The sequence below is a fragment of the Cervus elaphus genome, chromosome 28 (assembly GCF_910594005.1).
Source record: "Cervus elaphus chromosome 28, mCerEla1.1, whole genome shotgun sequence".
Classification (NCBI taxonomy): Eukaryota; Metazoa; Chordata; class Mammalia; order Artiodactyla; family Cervidae; genus Cervus; species Cervus elaphus.
In genome coordinates, this window is record NC_057842.1 from 51648732 (window position 1) to 51656572 (window position 7841).

The window sequence follows — 7841 nt, forward strand, 5'->3', positions numbered from 1 at the left end:
GAAAGCAAAAGCAAAAATGAATGGAACCCAATTAATCTTAAAAACTTTTGTACAGCAAAACAAACCAACAACAAAACAAAAAGACAATATACAGAATAGGAGAAAGTATTTGCAAATGATATGACTGATAAGGGGTTAATATCCAAAATATATAAACAGCTCATACACCTCAACATCAAAAAAACAACCAGGTTAAAACAGGCAGATGACCTGAACAGACATTTTTCCAAAGAAGGTATGCAAATGGCCAACAGACACGTGAAAAGATGCTCAACATCACTAATTACCAGGGAAATGAAATCAAAACTACTTGAGATACCATCTGACATCAGTCAGAATGTCTATCATCAAAAAGTCTACACAGAAGTGTTGGCAAGGATGTGGAGAAAGGGGACCCTAGTATACTGTAGGTGGGAATGTGAATTGGTACAGTCACTGTGGAAAATGGTATGCAGAGTCCTCAAAAAACTAGAAATAGAACTACCATGTGACCCAGTAGTTTTATGCCTGGGCATATATCCAGAGAAAACGAGAACACTCATTCTATAAGGTACAGGCCCCCCAAAGTTCAAAACAGCATTACTTACAATAGATATGGAAGCCTCTAAGTGTCCATCAACGGATGAGTGGATAAAGATGTTTTTATACACACACACACACACACACACACACACACACAGGAATACTACTCAGCCATAAAAAAGAATGAAAATTTGCCATTTGCAACACCATGAATGGTCTAAGTGAAAAAAGTCAGAAAGGCAAATACTATATATCATGTGGAATCTAAAAAATAAAATTATTGAATATAAGAACCATTTCTGATTCTAACTGTTGCTTCTTGACCTGCATATAGGTTTCTAAAGAGACAGGTAAGGTGGTCTGATATTCCCATCTCTTTAAGAATTTTCCACAGTTTGTTATGATCCACATAGTCAAAGACTTTCACGTAGTCAATGAAGCAGAAGTAGATGTTTTTCTGGAATCCCCTTGCTTTTTCTATGAGCCAACGAATGTTGGCAACTTGATCTCTGGTTCTTCTGCCTTTTCTAAATCCAGCTTGTACATAAATGGAGTATAACCTGTAAAGACTGTGAATCACTGTTGTACACCTGAAAATTACGATTTAATATAGTATTACAATTAATATATATAATACAGTACATCAACTATAGCTCAATAAATTTTTTTAAAAAGATTAACCTGAAAGACTAAAATCGATTAAAAAGCCGCCCCAGAGACTTCCCTGGTGGTCCAGTGGTTAAAGACTCTGTGCTCCCAATGCATGGGGCACAGCTGAAGTCCTGGTCAGTGAACTAAGATCCCTTAGGCCACATGGCAGGGACTAAGGGGGAAAAAAACAGCCTCCAAACAAAATGTATTTATTTTGGAAAGAACACGCTAACTTTCAGATATTAAAAATATACATTGCGAAGTGATGGAAATTCAGGATGATGCAGTAATAGCCCTGTGAGGTAGGGACTATCGTCCCCCCTCCATTTCACAGAGATGTTAAGTGTGCTGAGCCTCACACAAGGAGTAAGACGCAGGTCCCGGCAGTCTGAGCGCTGAGCCTGTGCCCTTCGCCACTTAGATACTTACACCTGTGCCATCGTATGGTCGTCGTAGCATAATCACACATGACTGGACTATTATCACTTACTTGAATTGTCTGTATGCAAGGTAATACCTTCAGAGACGTAAATCAAACAGTGTCACAAAGTCTAGAGTCTAGGTTATTTACTTAGAGCTTCAGTGCCTTTCTGTGACTAAAACAACTATGCTATTGATGGGAACTTAATGAAATGCTTTAATGCCACTGAAGAAGTTTATAACCTTACTTTGTATAGTATAGTTACATGTTTTACTATTGTATTAATGATAAATTGAAGAAAAGTGTTGATTTAAAGTACTACAGAACAAAAATATCTCAGTCAAGCAAAAACGTTAAAAATTTTGACATTATTTGAAATGTCTTTTTGATGTGTTCCAGGGAGACACACTCAAGGGTTTCTATGCTACTGTTGACCTGGAAAACACAATGTTAAGAGGCACCACGTAAAGATTTAGAGAGACTGCTCGGTAACCAGGCACAGGGCTAAGTCATGCTTGCTGGAAATATTTAAACCTGGATTGTCAAAGAGTCCCTGCAATTCCTTAAGACATATTTGCATCATTACAGACTTACAGATGTAAATCCAAAAATCTAAGAATCCTAAGAAAATGTCAGTGGAGAAATAAAGATGGAAACAAAACCAAATGACAGTTAGTATAGCCAACACATAATTGCTTTTATTAACTTACAATGTGACTCTATTAGAAGGGAGATTCTTACTTGACTATTAGAAATGCAAATGACATGCAAGCCTTCTCTGTATCAAAAAAAAACCATGCCGACACTGATGGTTGGTATGCAAATCAAACAAGAGAATGTATTGTGAGATCAATAAACCTCTTGTATCTCAGCAAGAAAAGGATGCAGTTCATATAATGAGTCACTGTATAGGAGCTAAAAGACACCAGCTGGAGCCAAATTTAAAAATATGTTCTCAAGATGATGTGAGCAGAGCTGAGAATGCGGGTGGAGAGTCACAAGGTAAGTATGGACACAAGATGTTTCCGCTCTGATAGATTTCACTCTTTGTTTTCTGTTGACAGGTGGAATGTAAGGGACATAAAAGTCACTGACGTCATGTAAGATCTCCACTTGTTTTTCTGACTCTGAAACTGGCTCTGTATCTGGGATCCTAATACAGGCTTCTGAGGTTCCAGGAACCCCCTGAAATAGGGAACAAAATTGTGAGTTTGTGTATTTCTCTGCTGAGAATGTTCCATAGCTTTCATCAGAGTCTCAAGAGCATTCATGATCCCCCAAAAAGGTTAAAGATGACTGTGCTAACATACAGCAGTAGGGAAATACAACCTTTACTTGACAAAGTATGTCAGGAAAAGAAAAAAATGGTCCTTCTGTCTTCTGCTTATATTTTGTAAAAGTGAACACGAAGGCTGTCAATAGTTGTGAAAGGCAAAAACTGGAATATGATTTGAGTTGTCTTTTTCTGATCATTCTTTTCATATTAAATTGAAAGGATATTCTGAGATTCTGGTTTTAGACTTAGTTTTGTCAGGATGAGATGGCAGAAGATCAGTCTGGATTAATTAACAATCAGATTTATGCAGTGTTTAAAGAATTTCAACTCACGAGAAAAAGGATTTAGTTTATTTGTTTTTGGCCATGCCATGCATCTTGAGGAATCTTTGTTCCCCAACCGGGGATTGAACCTGGGGCCTAAGCAATGAAACACAAAGTCCTAACCATTGGACTGCCAGGGAATTCCTAAAAGATTAATTTTTAAAGAGAGATAAATAGTTGGATTAGTCACCTAGGTGGATGGCTAGGTGAAGGAACAGAAATGGATGGATGAGAAATACTCAACCCCAAGGGCCTATGGGAACTACAGTGGGCTGTCCCAGCAGCTCTCCCCCTCGCCCCATCCTCACACATACCACCAGGTGGCACCCAGACCCACCACACGGTAACCAGGGCTTTGCCCTCTCAGGCCTCGGCTTATTTCCTTGAGAATCCACAGACCTGGCGGTTTTATGCCCCCTTTTCCCTGAGAACCAATCAGTGGATGCTGAAAGTTAACTCTTCGAGAAGCAAGTCCCTCTGTGTTCCTGAGATGACATCTTCCTCTGAGATCAATCAGTTCAGGCCTCAGCGACTGGCACGCCAGGGATCTGCTGTGGCCATATGTTTCTGGCACTCTTGTAGCCTGAGAAGACCCTCACAACCCCGAGTCGTTGCCCCAGATTCAGACACCTCACACCAATTCTTTTCTACAATCTCTCCCTGAGACTCTTTCTTGAGTTGGTCTTTCCTGACTTTACCCTCCACCGCTCCCTTCTACACTTTTCTGTTGCAACCTCTACAAGCCCCATTTCATTATCTATCAACTCCCTACTTCTGAAGTCTGCATCCAAGTTTCCTTTGCTTCCTACTCTTACTTGAAACCGGGCCTTCCTCTGAGGATATGGTTTTATCTGGAGCCGTTTTGAGAGGAAGTTTCACATTTTCTATGAACCTCAGAGTTGGGAGGTGGAATTTTTGTCCCTTTGACTCACCATCATTACTCTTGAACAAAAGCTCTTGTGTCTCCAAGCCTCAAGTCCAGCTCTACTGTGCTCTACTTCCCCTTTATTGCCAAGCCCTGCTTCTGGCCACTCCCCTCAATCACAGGGTCTTTATTCTTCCCTAAGTCCTCCCAGCTTCCCAAGTAACTCCACCATCTATGTGGATGGTGTGTGTCCTACATCATCAGCAGCTGGACCTTGTCTAAAGAGGCCTCTACCTTTATGGTCAGCACTTGGAGTCACCTAACATCTGAAGACATAGACTGGAACATCCCACTCAGAAGAGAAGCCCTCTCTGAAACCACGAATAGAGAACCAAGGAGCCATAGAAGAAAACATTGAAAAACCGCAAGCTGGGGAAATACCTGCAAGTTAATTTACAGAAAAAGAATTACTTTCCTCAATTAGGACCTCATATAAACCAATAAGGGCTTCCCTGGTGGCTCAGATGGTAATGTAATTAATGCAGGAGACACAAGTTCAATCCCTTGGCGGGGGAGATCCCACATGCCTTGGAGCAACTAAGCCAGTCCACAACTATTGACAGCCTGTGCCCTAGAGCCCGCGAGCAACAACTACTGAGCCCTCACACTGCAACTGCTGAAGCCTGTGTGCCCTAAAGCCTGTGCTCTGACCCCCTGACACTTGACTGTGCTTGTCTGCCAAGGCCAGTAATGTCTGTGCTCTGAGCTGCTGCTAAATTTATTTTACTTGACTTGTTGGGAGCAGACGATGCAATTGATCCCATCTCATACTTTCTCGAGGCACCCTCTTCCCCTGGCTCCTATGGCCCCACACCTGGTCTGCCTTCCCTCCCTGGCCCCTCTTTCCTTCTCAGTTTCCTGGAAGGGCCCCTCTTCCTCTGGCCATCCTCTCACTGTGGTGTTCTCAGGGCTTTGTCCTTGGCCCCATCTCTCCTCTCACTTAGCATTCAGCTTCATCTTCTCATGTCTACCCCTTTCATCACCTTTAGTGACCCCCACCCATCTCAATCCCAGGCCCAAAGCTCTTTTCTAAACTCACACATTCAGTCACCATTGGTCATCTCCACTTGGACATTCAATAGGCCATCTGACTCAATGGACATGAGTCTGAGTGGACTCTGGGAGTTGGTGATAGACAGGGAGGCCTGGTGTGCTGCAGTCCATGGGGTCGTAAAGAGTCGGACACAACTGAGCGACTGAACTGAACTGAGGCCATCTGTTAGAGTTGGTATTGTGTCTCTCTAAAATCCGTATGAGTTGAAGTCCTAATGTCTAGTGGGTAAAAACGTGACTGTATTTGGAGGCAGTGCTTTCAAAGGGTAAAATGAGGTCACTAGAGTGGTTGCCGGAGAAGGCAATGGCACGCCACTCCAGTACTCTTGCCTGGAAAATCCCATGGACGGAGGAGCCTGGTGGGCTGCAGTCCATGGGGTCGCTGAGAGTCGGACACGACTGAGTGACTTCACTTTCGCTTTCACGCATTGGAGAAGGAAATGGCGACCCACTCCAGTGTTCTTGCCTGGAGAATCCCAGGGATGGGGGAGCCTGGTGGGCTGCCGTCTATGGGGTCGCACAGAGTCGGACACGACTGAAGTGATTTAGCAGCAGCAGTAGCAGCAGCAGAGTGGTTGCAATCTAATATAACTGATGCCCTGATGAGAAGAGGAGATTTTGGAAAGACCGTGTAAAGACACAGGGAGAAGTTAGCCATTAATAAGCTAAGGAGAGAGGCCTCAGAAGAAATCAACCCTCCCAACAACTTGATCTCAGACATCTAGACTTCATAAACTGTGAGGAAATAAATTTCTATTGTTTAAGCCACCCAGTCTGTGGTGCTTTGTTATAGTACCCCTAGCACACTAATGCACTGCCTAGGCTCAAAACCTTCCAAACCCTTTCACGACCCGTCTTCTCAATTGCCCCTCACTTATCTGAGCCTGGCTGTTATTTGCATATCCTTTCTCAGTATCAAGTCACTCTTGCAGGAAATGTTTTCTGAGAGTTACATACTGAGTAATAAAATGCCCAAGTCCAGTGGATCAGAAAGTAGACAGGTAAAGTCAACTGGTGGTGACAAGTGGCTTCCAGCTATAATGTTCGATACCTGGGAGGGGAGTATTAGACCTCTTCTCCACAGGTTGAACCAAGAAAGCAGAAGCTTCCTTGTTTTGTACCTGTCCCTCCTCAAGATTGAGGAGTATCAAAGAAAGGGGGGGGGGCGGGGGATTGAAATGGAGCAGGACCATATGGCCCTTGCCCCCCCGTCCCCCACCATGTCCTCTGCCCATCTTTTGCCTGTGGAAAACTTTAGTCAAAAAATAAGTTTAATCAGAGAAGTGAGATAATAATAATGTAGTCTCTAAGCATAGTCAAGGACCTTCAGTTCTTTCTCAAGGGCTGTAGATAATATTCTAAACCATATCCTATGAGCTATCTTATAGGTACCAAAGCACCAGGTGATGTTAACTACATGATAACCAGACTAGTACCCAGGACTTGAGCTGCCACAATTCCGAGAATTGACCACAGAGAAATGGGAACAAGTGCACCCTGCAACTGAAGATTAACTGTACCTAAAACAACCAAGATGATGCTAGTCAGACCACTGATGACCACTCTGCCTATAATGCTCTCACCCGCTTCTTATCAGGGGGGCAGTTAGCCTTTGGACAGATGTCAGCCACCCTCCCCCCACACTGTTGCCAGCATCTGAAATAAAGCGAACTTTCTTTTCCACCAACCTGGCCTGTTTACTGGCTTTTGAGTGGCGAGTAGCTGGACCCCCCATGCATACCTTTTGGTAACAGCTTTACAATAAAATACAGGGTAACATTATCCAGTAAACTGCTTTTTTTTTTAATAATACAGAGATAGTTAAAAAATAGTGTATTAAATTTCACTACGTAAACCCAGCAATAATGCTAACATCACATCCTACTCAACGGCAGGATCTTAAATCTCTTAAGCTATATTTTGAAGCGTGAAGTATAAAATTCTTGTGAAAATGTTTTCCGGGACAAAAAAAACTTATAAAATATTTTACTCATTTGTTTATGCTCTTTGAGTTGGTTCCTGTAAAAAGGTGCCGTGATACCACTAGCCCCTCTAGGACACTCTGGTTTCTCCCTCTTCTCCTTCTAACACCTCATCCCCACCTCTACTTCCACATGGCTTCCATCAGATCATCTTCTCACAAGGAATATGCATTTCTCACTGTTCTAAATGATTTTCTTGAGTCTTGATTGATTTTCTTTCCATTTCTGATTCTACTACTGAACCAACCCTTTTATCTGTGTGTCTGGGGTCCAAACTCATCAAGACTTAATGGGTTGATTAGGAACCATTCAACACAGGGTTCTGTCTCTTTGGGGCAGAGTTTTTGATGCTACTTGTAAGCTAGTGTTCCAGATGATTGACAAAGTGTGGTCTGGCTTCACCTGGAAGCTTGTTAGAAATGCAGAATCTCAGACTTCTCCCCAGAACTCCTGAGTCAGAATTTGCATGTTAACAAGATCCCCAGTGACTCATATACATGACAATGTTTGAGAAACACTGACCTAATTGCCCCTTTTGATCACTGTGGCAGATTCCCATATGATACATATACAAGGTTTGGGAAGCACTGATGGAGTTGTCATATTGTATATTGTTACGACCAGGCTGCAGAGTCACATGGCAGAGGCATAGCACTGGATGCGTAAGGAACGAAGTCTGCCTTTCTCA